The sequence below is a fragment of the Somniosus microcephalus genome, chromosome 1 (genome assembly GCF_052327205.1).
Source record: "Somniosus microcephalus isolate GS21.2 chromosome 1, FLI_Smic_1.0, whole genome shotgun sequence".
Lineage (NCBI taxonomy): Eukaryota > Metazoa > Chordata > Chondrichthyes > Squaliformes > Somniosidae > Somniosus > Somniosus microcephalus.
The window spans coordinates 425244143-425258146 of NC_140987.1; the positions used below are offsets into that span (position 1 = coordinate 425244143).

General features: G+C 47.2%; 1 protein-coding gene across 7 annotated transcripts in view; it reads right to left on the reverse strand.

Annotated features, from left to right (window-relative positions):
• The window catches only part of LOC147125257 (serine/threonine-protein kinase PAK 3), a 249801-nt gene that overhangs the window by 19350 nt on the left and 216447 nt on the right, over positions 1-14004 (reverse strand). The window lies entirely within an intron of this gene.

Below are 14004 nucleotides of genomic sequence, written 5' to 3' on the forward strand. Positions count from 1 at the left end.
AATCTTGTAGCCTGTGTGTTATTAATTACAACTAGAACACACAGACTTTACAGTGGCGACGAGTCAGATTCTTACCCTGCGGCAGTTATATCCACGGCGGCTTCGTCCACTGAACGGACGTCGAAGAGAGGTTTCCACCCTCATCACCCTGCTGGAAGACACGTCGCGCGGCAGACATCGAGAAACCAGAGTGCAGAAGACACCCTGAACTCGAAGCTTCCATCAGCGGCTGTCAGCTATCTTCTTTCTACCTCGGTAGTGGGTAAGCCGGGCAGCGACGCGACCAGAAAATCGGCCACGTTGGCTGTACAGACGGGGAGGGAAGACGGAGGAATAAGGGCGGTGAGATCAATCGCGACCGGAGATAAGGGCCGGGCCGCATGGCGCAGCGCGGGGACATCGATCGCGGCTGGTGATAAGGGCCGGGCCGCATTTGGGCTAAAAAGGCGCAGCGTCTGGGGGCAACTGAAGGCGCGAGAGCCGCAGTGAAGCGGAGACAGCGTCGGGGGAAGGGTGAAGACCGCCAAGCGCGGGAAAACTGCCATTTTGTAGGCGGAGGACGAAGAAAAGAGCGCGGAAGCCGCCATCTTGGATAAAAATAAAAATAAATTAAATTGCAACGATGCCTAAACATGGGAACATTAATACCTTTGATAGCGACATCGAAGATTGGGCTATGTATGTAGAACGCATACAAAATTATTGTAAAGCAAATAAAATCCCAGATGCAGAGAAAGCACTAACATTATTAAACTTAATGGGTGCGAAGACATACGGGCAATTGAAACACCTTGTATCACCAGATGAACCGCCGGATAAGACGTTCGAGGAGATTGTTACTGTCCTGAAAAATCACCTAAACCCCACGCCGCTGATGCTAGCGGAATGATTTAAATTTTACAGCAGAAGGCAGCTGAAGGATGAAAGCAATGCTGAATATTTAATGGAATTGCGTAAGCTAGCAAAGTACTGTCAATTCGGAACGAGATTGACAGAGGCGCTACGAGATAAATTTGTGTGTGGTTTATTAAAAGAAGATACACAAAAGCGATTGCTCGAGGAGAATGAGCTGACGCTTGAGAAAGTGGTCACTATGGCAACAGCACATGAAGCCGCAGCGAGAGGCACGGCAGTAATGCAGCTACGGTCACCGGAACTCAGTACAAATAAATTGGGTTTGAGTACTGTAAAATGTTATCGTTGCGGAAAGACAACGCACGATCAGAACCAGTGTTGGTTTAAAAACCAAGAATGCAGAACGTGTGGCAGGCTTGGCCACATAGCTAAAGTATGCCGGTCAGGAAAGAAGACCAGCAACAAAAAGTCACCGCAAGGAAAATACATAAAGGTACACAAGGTGACAAAGAACAGTTCGACCGAACAGAAGTCAGATTCAGACGCTAGCAGTAATGAACTGGGTAGCTTAAGAGTACACAACGTTGGTAAGGATGCAGATCTCCAGACAATTTGGGTCACCCTTCAGATAGCAGGAGTCCAAGTAAAGATGGAATTGGACACTGGATCGGCATTGACGGTCATGAATAAGAAAGATTACAAAAGGTTATTCCAACATATTCCCCTACGGGATACGGAGATTATATTGAAAACATACACGGGGCAAAGAGTGTACCCCGTCGGAAAGATAGAGGTAAAAGTGGTCCACAAGGGCGAAGAAAGCCAAGTAATGGGCTTATATGTGCTACCTGAAGGAGGTCCACCACTACTGGGACGGGAGTGGATTAGGAAAATGAATATGGACTGGCACTCCTTAAAGGCACTAACGGTAGATTCCGGGGAAACAGATGTCAAACCTAAACGATTGTCCAGAATATTGGATGATGCTAAAGAGGTGTTCCAGCAGGGACTGGGAACACAGAGGAATTACGGCAAACATCAAGATTGATGAACATGCACAACCAAAATTTTTTAAAGCCAGACCGGTACCCTATGCAATATGACCTACTGTAGAAGCGGAACTGGAAGCGCTAGAACGTTCAGGTGTACTGTCTAAGGTAGATTGGAGTGAGTGGGCTACGCCCATTGTTCCCGTTATGAAACGTCCTTCGAGCAACAAGCCAGGAGAACCAGGGAAGGTTCGCATCTGTGGAGATTTCAAAATCACCGTTAATCCGGTGCTTCACACGGTGCAGTATCCGCTTCTGCGGATTGAGGATATTTTTGCTTCGTTGTCTGGAGGGAAACACTTCACCAAGATAGACCTGGCGCAGGCGTACTTGCAGATGGAGGTTGAAGAAGAGTCACGCCAGTACCTCACGATCAACACGCATCGAGGTTTGTACCGGTACAATAGACTGGTTTTTGGAGTGGCATCGGCTCCAGCAATTTGGCAGAGGGCCATGGAGCAGGTATTACAGGGAATTCCAGGCACACAATGTTACCTGGACGATATTCTGATTACAGGTGATGGTGATGAAGAACACCTCGCAAACTTGGAACTGGTGCTCTACAGACTGAAAGAGTATGGACTTAGAGTTAATCGGCAGAAATGCGAGTTCTTCCAGAAGCGGATCTCGTACTGTGGTCATGTCATTGACCGGGAGGGGCTTCATAAGTCTCCTGACAAGATAGAGGCAGTTGTAAAGGCTCCCGCTCCGGATAATGTCTCTCAGTTGAGGTCGTTTCTAGGATTGATTAACTATTACCATAAATTTCTACCAAATCTATCCACGGTACTGCACCCGCTAAACGCTCTTTTACAGAAGGGGGTACCATGGGAATGGAGCGAAAACTGTAAGAAGGCATTTCGCAAAAGCAAAGAATTGATCACCTCAGAGGAAGTGTTGGCTCACTTCAACCCGACACTGCCTATTCGGTTGGCTTGTGATGCTTCTCCATATGGTATTGGGGCAGTACTCTCGCACAAGTTGCCAAATGGCACGGAAAGGCCAGTCGCGTTTGCATCCAGATCATTGACCTCCGCTGAGCGCAACTATGCGCAGATCGATAGGGAGGCTCTCAGCCTTGTATGGGGAGTGAAGAAGTTTAATCATTACCTGCAGGGCCAAAAATTCACACTTCTGACAGACCATCAGCCGTTGGTATCCATTTTTAACCCGAAGAAGGGTGTTTCAGTGATGACAGCACAGCGTCTCCAGAGATGGTCCCTTTTCCTAGGGGCACATCAATATCAAATAGAATTCAAAGGTACGAAGCAGCATGGCAATGCTGATGGGCTGTCGCGCCTGCCACTACCTGAAGAAGAAGAAATGACGAAAGTTGACCCTGTTGAGTTATTTCATTCGACCATCGAGTGTTTACCAGTCACCAATGCAAGTATTGAAAGAGAAACCAGGAACGACCCGACACTGTCCAGAGTCTACGAGGTGACAGTGAAAGGATGGCCAACACGTGGTGATCCTCTGTTACCGGCATTCTCGGCAAGGCGAGACCAACTGTCCGTCTGCCATAGTACTTTGATGTACGGGACAAGAGTGATTATTCCTCCCAAGTTAAGGGAAAGAGTTCTAAAAGAACTGCATGAAGGTCATCTGGGGGGGAGTTAAGATGAAAAGTCTTGCTAGGGCTTATGTATGGTGGCCGGGTATTGACCAACAGATAGAGGAGTTGACGAAAAGCTGCGCTGGGTGCCAAAAAGTGCAAAATGCACCTCCGATCGCACCACTACACCCATGGGAATGGCCTTCAGCCCCATGGCAACGCGTACATATTGACTTTGCTGGTCCATTCATGGACTCCATGTTCCTAATTGCGGTGGACGCACAGTCCAAATGGCCAGAAGTGATCCAGATGAATACCACTACTTCAGAAAAGACAATTGCGGTGTTAAGAACAATATTCGCAAGGAACGGATTGCCAGAACAGATCTGTTCGGACAACGGACCACAGTTCGTGTCGGAAGAATTCCAAAAATTCTTAAAGAAGAATGGGGTGAAACATTATACCTCTGCCCCATATCACCCGGCGACAAACGGGTTGGCCGAGAGATTTGTCCAAACATTCAAAAAGGCAATAAAGGCCATGAACGATGATCAGATTCCGCTACAGCACAAGGTGGACAATTTCCTAATGGCGTATCGAAACGCCGCGCATGCAGTGACTAACCAAAGTCCTGCCATGATGTTTTATAACAGGAGGTTGCGGTCCAGGTTGGACTTGTTAAAACCAAATGTGCGGAGGGAAGTGGAAAACAAACAGTTCCGGCATATTAATAACAAGTCCACTCGAAGTTTCGAAGTAGGACAACCAGTGTTGGCAAGGGGCTATGGAAACGAAAAATGGCAGCCCGGAACAATTCGGGCCAGACAAGGACCTCTGATGTACACAGTAGATATTGGTAACAATGTGATAAGGCGTCATGCGGATCAACTGGTAGAATCAAGAGCAAGAGTCGAACCCATGGTTGCGACAGAGACAACTGTGGAGGACGTTAATGAACCTGAAGCATCTACCTCGGCAGGGACTGTACCTGATGATGACGTCCAATACATAGGGAACCAACAAGCAGAGTCACCTCAGCAACAAGAATCAGAGACCACTGAAAGGCGTTATCCAGACCGAATCAGAAGGCCTCCTGAGAGACTGAACCTTTGAACTGTTTATACCTGAAGTTATGTATGTATATATGTTATGATGTTATGTTAAATGGGGATATGACTATTAAGCTAAAAAGGGAGGATTGTGGTGTATGTAACCTGTTCCACCTTAAGAGATGTACTACTTTCTCTGGCTGCTGTATACGTAATACCGGTGGTGACCACCGGTATATAAGCACTGTGTAGTAAGATGTATTTCAGATAGTCCTGACCTCCAACCAGTAAAGACCTGTTGAACTTTAATCTTGTAGCCTGTGTGTTATTAATTACAACTAGAACACACAGACTTTACAGGGCAGCAGGACTGGAAACTAGCCTGGGGAAGAGCTATTATTTTCCAGCATTGGAGAGACTGAAAAAGACAGCAAATCAACAGTGTGCAAATAACACCAGTGTGTTTACCACTCTATCTCCAGTCCAGCATCGTGCCATTCTCTGCTTTCCTGTATTTCTGTGGCCACATTCAGCTCGCCACTGCCACGTTGACAAAGCTCCTCAATAAGCCACGGCTGCATTTTATTTATTTATCTTTTTAAAAACGGTTTCCATTCCTCAAGTTAAAGGCTCAGGTTTTGTCAAGTGAACTATTAACCTGTTCGAAACAAAGGAAAACGTAGCAGGGGAATTATAACTCCTCAGTGGACAGGAATGGAGTGGGAGAGCAATTAAAGTGGAGCGGCTCCATTTCCCGCTTATCGTCTTGGCAGCGGATGAGGCGCGCCTGACACCTCGCGCATAAATGCTTATGAGGCAGAAATTCCGATCCCTACGGGTGGGTACGCGCTGTGTACTCACCCGTAGGGACATCGGAAATGCTGGTTTTAGGCATGCACTGCGCATGTGCTGGAAACCGGCATTTCCGATCCGTCAAGAAAGCTCTCGACAAATCCTCTAGCTGTGCTGGAGCAGGGCCTCTGCGGGCGGAGAGTTCCGTTTTTTGGAGACCCTCCGTCTGCAGAAAACACTTACAATTCTTGTGCCTGTAAACCAGGCTAAGAGTTGAAGTAAAAAAAAAATTTTTCCCACTGATTTATCATTTTAAAATACTTTAAAGAAAGGCAAGTTTATTTTTAGCCCCGTTAAAAACTATAATTATTTTTTTCAAAAATTTAAAATTTTGTTTAAAATAGTTAACTTATGTAATTTATAGTCATTTTTAAAATGTGATGTTTTTTAAAATTTATTTGAAGTTTTACTTATGTTTTGGGGGTGATCTCTATTCATAGATTGGGCAGGTCTTTCTGTCAAATCTATGAAGGGAGATTCCCTTCTCTGATTGGCTCCCCATGGCCCAGGGACACTGCGAACTATCTGCGCCCCGGGATACGCGTGCCCTGCACACCGGCAGTTTGGAGAGGCCCAGCAATGGAACTCTGCGCCTCCCGGGAGCCTCCAGTCCAGGCGCAGATTTTTCCAAATCGCAGCCCTCCGCCTGCGGGAGGGCTGCGAACGGAATTTCTGGGCCAATGAGGGTCCTTTGGTATCAATATGGCACTTTAACAAGGACCTGAGTGGGGAATTCACCAGGCTGAAGCAGGTTGGCAAATGGTTGGAAGGACGAAGATGTCCTCTGGATCCCACAAGGAAAAGCTCTCTCCTGTGGAATCCTCCATAAATCCTCTCCCCATCACTTACCGGGGAAGCTGGTGGGCGGCCAAGAGCCACCCGATCTTCACTTGCCAGCTGCCGCTCTGCACCCTCTTCCTGCCCGTTCCAGGTGGGAAGTGGACTGGTACTGTTTGAATGACGCTCATGAATTAAAATACCCCGGGAATAAAATTTAGGCCAGCAAGCACGTTTTGAAAGATGGTACCTCCAACAGTGCAGTAGTGCCTCAGTGAAAGGTCTGTCTAGATTGTGTGATCAAGTCCTGAAGTGAGATTTGAATCTATGAGCTTCTGACTCAGAGGTGAGAGTGCTACCACTGAACCAAGGCTGAGACTTGAACAAGGGAACAAGAAAGAACTGTTTTAACAGGTGTAAGGCCCTACTTCAGGGGATTATAATGTCGATTCAAGTTTGGGTCATTATACAGAAATCACAGAATTTTATAGCACAGAAGGAGGTTATACAACCCATCACAGGTTTCTCTTTTACAAGCTATTATGGATTCTACTTCCACCACTGTTTATGGTAAGGCATCCCACGTCCCCCAACAAGCCTCTGCGTAAAAACACATCATGTAAGCGCTCCCTTCATTCTTCGGCTGAGGAGTTTACATTTGTACTCTCTAGTTAACAACTCACAAACCAGTGGAAATAGATTTTCCCTATTTATCTTATAGAATCATAGAATGGTTACAGCACGGAAGGAGGCCATTCAGCCCGTCGAGCCCGTGCCGGCTCTCTGCAAGAGCGCTTCAGCTCGTCCCACTCCCCCACCCTTTCCCCGTAGCCCTGCAATTTTTTTTCCTTCAGGTACTTATCCAACTGCCTTTTGAAAGCTGTGATTGAATCTGCCTGCACCACCCTCTCAGGCAGTGCAGTCCAGATCCTAACCACTCGCTGAGTAAAAAAGTTTTTCTTCACGTCGCCTTTGGTCCTCCTGTCAATCACCTTAAATCTGTGTCTCCTCTGGTTCACGACCCCTTCCGCCAATCGGAACAATTTCCCTCTATCTACTCTGTCTAGACCCTTTATCAAAATCATATTAACATGTAGTTATGGCAGGTGTTCACTCTGCACAGGTGGTTTTTAACAGCAAGACTCATCATACTCAAACATCCATCAGGTTTTATGATGAGATAAGGCTCTATTTTCCTCCACAGACCATTAAAGCATGTCAACACTGGACAGGTTATTACATTCCCACTGTATTGGTTTCTTAAGGGGACACAGTCTGGTCTTTACTGAAAGAACGTTACAATCTAATTTGAAATGTCACCATGCTGTTTGCTTGTAAAACCACTGGAACTGAAATGAAACACCATTCCCTGGCTCTTCTGCGGCTTCCTGTGGCAAAGATGGTGGCCCTATAATAAATGACAATTTCCACAGAGTGGAAACCCTGAAGAATGCAGTTATGCTTTATGAAAAATCAAACAATTCGACACAAAATGGTTAAAACAAAATGTGAATCAATTTCCACCCCCCCCCCACCCCACCAAAACAGGGCACGTTGCATTCAGCACATTTTCCTTATTTCTACTCCCTTCTCTTTTCCTCTAGTCAAAAGTCATCGGACAAATCAGCTTTTGGCCACAAGGTGGTGCCACATCTCACATTGTTATCACTGCTATTCGGGGAAATAATGATTGCTCACGAGGTTAAAAATAATTCAAATTTTGTGACTTGTTATCCTATGTGCTAATGTCTGATTTTGCTGGTGTCTATGTCTGCTCTGCTATTCTGTCAAAAGGCTGTGCAACTTAGCAACAAAGCACATTGCACCATCTGATGCACATGGTTCAAGCTCTAAAATCCATGAAAAACTTCATGTAATGCAGTTCTGACACACAGGCTGCGATTTCGCCGACTGAGGCGGATCCGGGGCAGCGTCGCGGTCCCAACCCGCTGCCTACTGCAGCCCGCACTCTCCAAGTGATTTTTTGTTGATGGGGCTTGTTAAACCCACCCTGCAAGGTTCCTGGCCAATTAAAAGGAAGCGGGTCTGATGACATCATTCCTTAAAGGGGCCATGTCCACATTGATTTTGACAGTTGTGCTGTCGGTGTTCTACAGCATTGAGGTGCTGCAAACACTGACAAGCACTGCACAAAGGCTGCAACCAGGCTCTCCCATGGTTCCCTCCACATGCTTATGGGGGGGAGTCACAGCACTCAGGGAGGTTCTCTTTGTTAGATCCGTGTGTTAATGGAGACACGGAATGCAGGAGTTGATTTAACAAGTGTTTACTGAACAAAGTCTGGAGGTGAACTAACTACACAAGACGCTACACAGGCTTATATACCCGAGTGGTCACTACTGGTACTACAGTATACAGGGGCTTCAAAAACATAGTTCCTCTTAAAGGTACATACACTACAATTCCTCCCCTTTTAGATAAATAGTACATAACATTTTAAGAAATCATTAAATAACATTTTTACAAGAACAATAATATACACATTTGCTGAAGTTAATCAATTACAAATTCAGTCTCTGTGGAGGCTTCCTGACTCGGTCCGGATAACGCCTCGGTGGTGTAGTAGGTTCTTTTGGCAAGGTCGATTCGGCTTCAATGCTAGTGTCGGGTTCATCTGGTTCCAGTATCACCGGATCGGAGGTAGATACTATGGGTATCTCTGCTTCATCACTAGGCGTATAGAGTTGTGGTGTAGGTTGTCCTTTTTCGGATGACTCTATGATCTGGTCAGCATGGCGCCTTATTATGCTTTCTCCAATGTCCACAGTATACATCAGCGGTCCTAGTCGTGTGCAAATAGTTCCAGGCTGCCATTTCTCGGTACGGTAGTCCCGGGCCAAAACTGGTTGACCTATCTGGCAGGTTCTAGTTGGCCTTTCATTCATGCTTTGAAATTGCCGGTTCTCTACGTCCCTTCTGACGTTTGGCTTGACCAAATCCAGCCGGCATCTTAGTCTTCTATTGAAAAACATCATGGCGGGGGTTTGGTTTGTAACCACATGTGTTGCATTCCTGTACGCAAACAAGAAGTTATCTACCTTATGTTGTAGATTTATGTCTTCATTACCCATGGCCTTTATGGCCTTCTTGAAGGTCTGGACAAACCTTTCAGCCAATCCATTGGTGGCAGGATGGTATGGGGCGGACGTGTAGTGCTTAACCCCATTGTTTAAGAACTTCCTGAATTCTTCGGATACAAATTGCGGTCCATTATCAGAACAGATCTGTTCAGGCAGCCCATTCCTGGCGAATATGGTCCTTAATACTGTGATGGTTTTTTCCGTGGTGGTGGAGGACATCTTTATTACCTCCGGCCACTTGGAGTGTGCATCCACCGCGATTAAGAACATTGAGTCCATAAATGGACCAGCAAAGTCGATATGTACTCTTTGCCATGGAGATGAGGGCCACTCCCATGGATATAGAGGGGCTTGTGGTGGGGCGTTTTGGACCTTCTGGCATCCTAGACAGCTCTTGGTCATTTCTTCGATGTCTCCATCGATACCTGGCCACCACACAAACGCTCTGGCTAAGTTCTTCATTTTCACTCCACCCAGATGCCCCTCGTGAAGCTCCTTTAGCACTCTATCCTTGAGTTTGGGTGGAATCACCACTCTGGATCCACACATCAAGGTTCCTCGGCACACTGACAGCTGTTCTCTTCTTTGCGAGAATGCTGGCAACAGTGGTTCGCCATGTGCTGGCCATCCCTTCACCGTTAAATCGTAGACTCGTGAGAGAGTCGGGTCATTTTGCGTTTCCTTTTCAATGGTAGAATTTGTCACCGGTAGACATTCCACTATGATCGAGTGGAATATCTCCACTGGGTCCACTGTAGGCGCCTCTTCCACCGTTGGCAACGGTAGGCGCGATAACCCGTCAGCATTCCCATGCTGTTTTGTTCCTTTGTATTCTATGTCATATTGGTGTGCCCCTAGGAAAAGGGACCACCTCTGTAGCCTTTGCGCTGTCATAATGGGAACGCCCTTTTTAGGGTTGAATATGGAGACGAGGGGTTGATGGTCAGTCAACAAGGTAAACTTTTGTCCGTGTAGGTAATGGTTGAATTTCTTCACCCCCCACACCAGGCTGAGTGCCTCCCTGTCGATCTGGGCATAGTTACGCTCAGCTGAGTTCAATGAGCGTGATGCAAAAGCTATCGGCCGCTCCGAGCCATCAGGGAATCTATGCGATAATACCGCTCCCACGCCGTAAGGGGGTGCATCGCATGCCAGTCTGATTGGCAGTGATGGGTTGTAATGAGCCAACACTTCCCTGGACGTGATCAAGCCTTTGCATTTATGGAAGGCACGTTTACAGCCTTCGCGCCATTTCCAAACTACTCCCATTTGTAGCAGTGCGTTAAGCGGGTGCAGAACCGTCGACAAGTTTGGTAAAAATTTGTGATAGTAATTTACTAATCCCAGGAACGACCTTAATTGTGAGACATTTTCAGGCGCTGGGGCCTTTACGACCGCTTCAATTTTTTCAGGTGACTTATGCAACCCTTCTTCGTTAATGACATGGCCACAATATGATATTTGTTTCTGGAAAAATTCGCATTTGGGGCGATTTGCTCGTAGGCCCCGTTCTCTCAGCCTCGTGAGCACCTGCTCCAAGTTGGCAAGGTGCTCGTTGTCGTTTTCTCCTGTTACAAGGATGTCGTCTAGGTAGCATCGAGTCCCCGGAATCCCTTGCAGGACTTGCTCCATAGCTCTTTGCCAGATAGCCGGAGCTGATGCCACTCCGAAAACCAGTCGATTGTACTGGTACAGGCCTTTGTGTGTGTTTATCGTGAGATACTTTTTAGAGGCCTCCTCAACCTCCATCTGTAGATATGCCTGTGCTAAGTCAATTTTGGTGAAACGTTTCCCTCCGGATAGTGAGGCGAAAATATCTTCTATCCTCGGAAGAGGATACTGTACCGTGTGAAGAACCGGGTTTACAGTCACCTTGAAGTCCCCACAGATGCGAACTTTTCTCTGTTCTTCAGATTTATCATTATTCAATGTTTTCTTCATGACCGGGATGATGGGTGTTGCCCACTCGCTCCAATCTACCTTGGATAACACGCCTGCTTTTTCCAAATTCTCCAGCTCTGCCTCGACGGCTGGACGAATTGCGTATGGCACCGGCCTTGCCTTAAAAAACTTGGGAATTGCCGCATCTTCCACTTTTATTGAGGCGGTGGCGCCTTTCAGGGTTCCTAGTTCCTGTTGAAACACTTCTTTGGCGTTAGCCAAGATTTCTTTTAATCGTCCAGGTATGACGTCATCATCGTTTATTTTCTTACTGGTCACCGTCAGTGCCTGAATGGAGTGCCAGTCTAAACGTATCTTTCTGATCCATTCACGTCCCAACAACAGCGGACCACCATCTTGCAGAACGTATAAATACAACTTCTGTATTTCCTTGCCGTTGTATACAACAGGCACCCTTATTTTCCCTCTGGGGTATACTTTCTGCCCCGTATATGTCTTCAAGACAATGGATGTGTCTTTCAAAGGTATATGCGGAAATAGCCGCTCGTAATCCCGTCGACTCATGACGGTCAGAGCTGATCCTGTATCTAGCTCCATTTTGACTGGGGACCCCGCTATCGTGAGGGTAACCCAAATGGTCTGGTAATCTTCTTTGGCAATTACATTATGTAATTTGAGACAGCTTAGTCTCTTGTTTCCGGAGTCGCTATCGCTCTTCTGGTCTTTGGAGCTACTGTCCATCATCATTTGTAACTTTCTGTACTTTTCCTTATTGACCTTTTTACTGTCAGCGGATTTCTTTCCAGATCTGCATACACGTGCAATGTGTCCCATCTTTCCGCATTGCCTGCATGCTTTGTCCTTGAACCAGCAGTCCTTCTGGTCATGGGTGGATTGCCGCAGCGATAACATCTCTTGAAACCCCGTGTCATTTCATGGGTGCCGAAGTCCTGTGGCTTTTGCTGTATCTCTGCAGCTCCTCTTGCTGCTGCTTCGTATGATACAGCCACACTGAAAGCCTTGTCCAGTGTCAAATCTTTCTCAGAAAGTAGTCTTTTCTGTGTTCCTTCGCTTAGGAGACCGCAGACGAATTTGTCTCGTAGAGAATCTGCCAGTCCTGCCCCGAATTGGCAGTGCTTTGACAGCTTTCGTAATTCGGTGAGGTAATCAGCGTTACTTTCATTCTTGTGCTGATTCCTCCTGAAGAATTTGAATCGTTCCGCTATCAGCAGCGGTGTTGGGTTTAAGTGCTCCTGTAAGGTATCAACAATCTCCTTAAAATTCTTGTCCATCGGTTTGGCTGGCGTGATCAAGTTTCGTAACAGCCCGTATGTCCTTGCGCCCATCAGATTTAGAAGTACCGATGCCTTTTTATCATCCGCTACTTCATTCGCCTTGCAATATACCTCCACTCTTTCCACATATGTGGTCCAATCTTCTATATCACGATTGAAAGCAGTAATATTGCCAGTCTTCGGCATCTTGAAAATCTAAAATGGCGCTTCCCGCGCTTTTCTTTCTTCCCCGCCGAGTTAAGATGGCGCCTCCCGCGCTTTCCCGCCGCTGCTGCCAACGCTGTTCTCCGCGGTTCCCGTTGCGACCTGCAGCTTTTCGCGGTATTTCTATTTTTTTTTATATATCGCTTCAATAGTTTCTCCGTTACTTCAAATCAAATCAAAATCAAATCAACTTTTATTGTCATTGTTAGTGCACAAGTGCAGTACAACGAAATGTAGGCTTGCGGCTCCCGAGAGTGTACATTTGGATTAAGACATTTAAACATTCAACATACATTTGGCTTGTAGTATATTAACATAAACATAACCATAATAAAGTGCATTGGCAGATGTGCAGGCTTTAGAGTTTATTTTTGGAGTTCAGTCGGATGACAGCCCTGGGAAAGCTGTTCCTAAATCTGGTCGTACGGGTGCGAATGCATCTGTAGCGTCTCCCAGATGGCAGGAGGGCGAACAGACTGTGGCTGGGGTGGGTAGGGTCTTTGATGATGGACCGTGACCTCCGTAGAGAGCGTTTCTGGTATATGTGCTCTATGGTCGGTAGCCGGTAATGCGTTGGGCAGTTTTGACTACCCGCTGCAGGGCTTTCTGGTCATAGTAGCTACAGCTGCCATACCATACTGTGATACAGTTTGTCAGGATGCTCTCTATAGTGCAGCAGTAAAAGTTAGAGAGGATCAGGGGTGACAGATTACATCCCTTCAGCCTCCTTAGGAAATATAGGCGCTGCTGGGCCTTCTTCACCAGAGGGGAGGTGTTGAGGGACCAGGAGAGGTCTTCCGTGATGTGGACTCCGAGGAACTTAAAGCTGTCCACCCTTTCCACCACAGCCCCATTGATGTGGATGGGGGTGTGACTTCCGCCTTTCGACTTCCTGAAGTCCACAATGATTTCTTTGGTTTTCTTGATGTTAAGGGCCAGGTTGTTATCGGCGCACCACTTCACGAGATGCTGGACCTCCTCCCTGTAGGCTGACTCATCGTTGTTGGTGATCTGGCCTACTACCGTGGTGTCATCCGCAAACTTGATGATGGTGTTGGAACCATTAACAGCCACACAGTCGTGGGTGAAGAGGGAGTAGAGGAGGGGGCTCAGCACACATCCTTGTGGTGCCCCCGTGTTCAGGGTCGGGGGGGGGGTGGGGAGGTGTGGTTACCTAATTTGGCAGACTGGAGAACCGTTCCCATCGTGGAGCGGACCCTCTGGGACTTTCCCCTCCCTCTGCTCGGTCCGAACGCCGACCTGCTTTGCAGCACCGGCCGCGCCCTGAGTGCTCCACCCTCTCTCTCTCTTTGCTTCTGCTTCCCGACTCGCTGCCCGGCCCCGTTGCAGAGCCACCCGATCGAG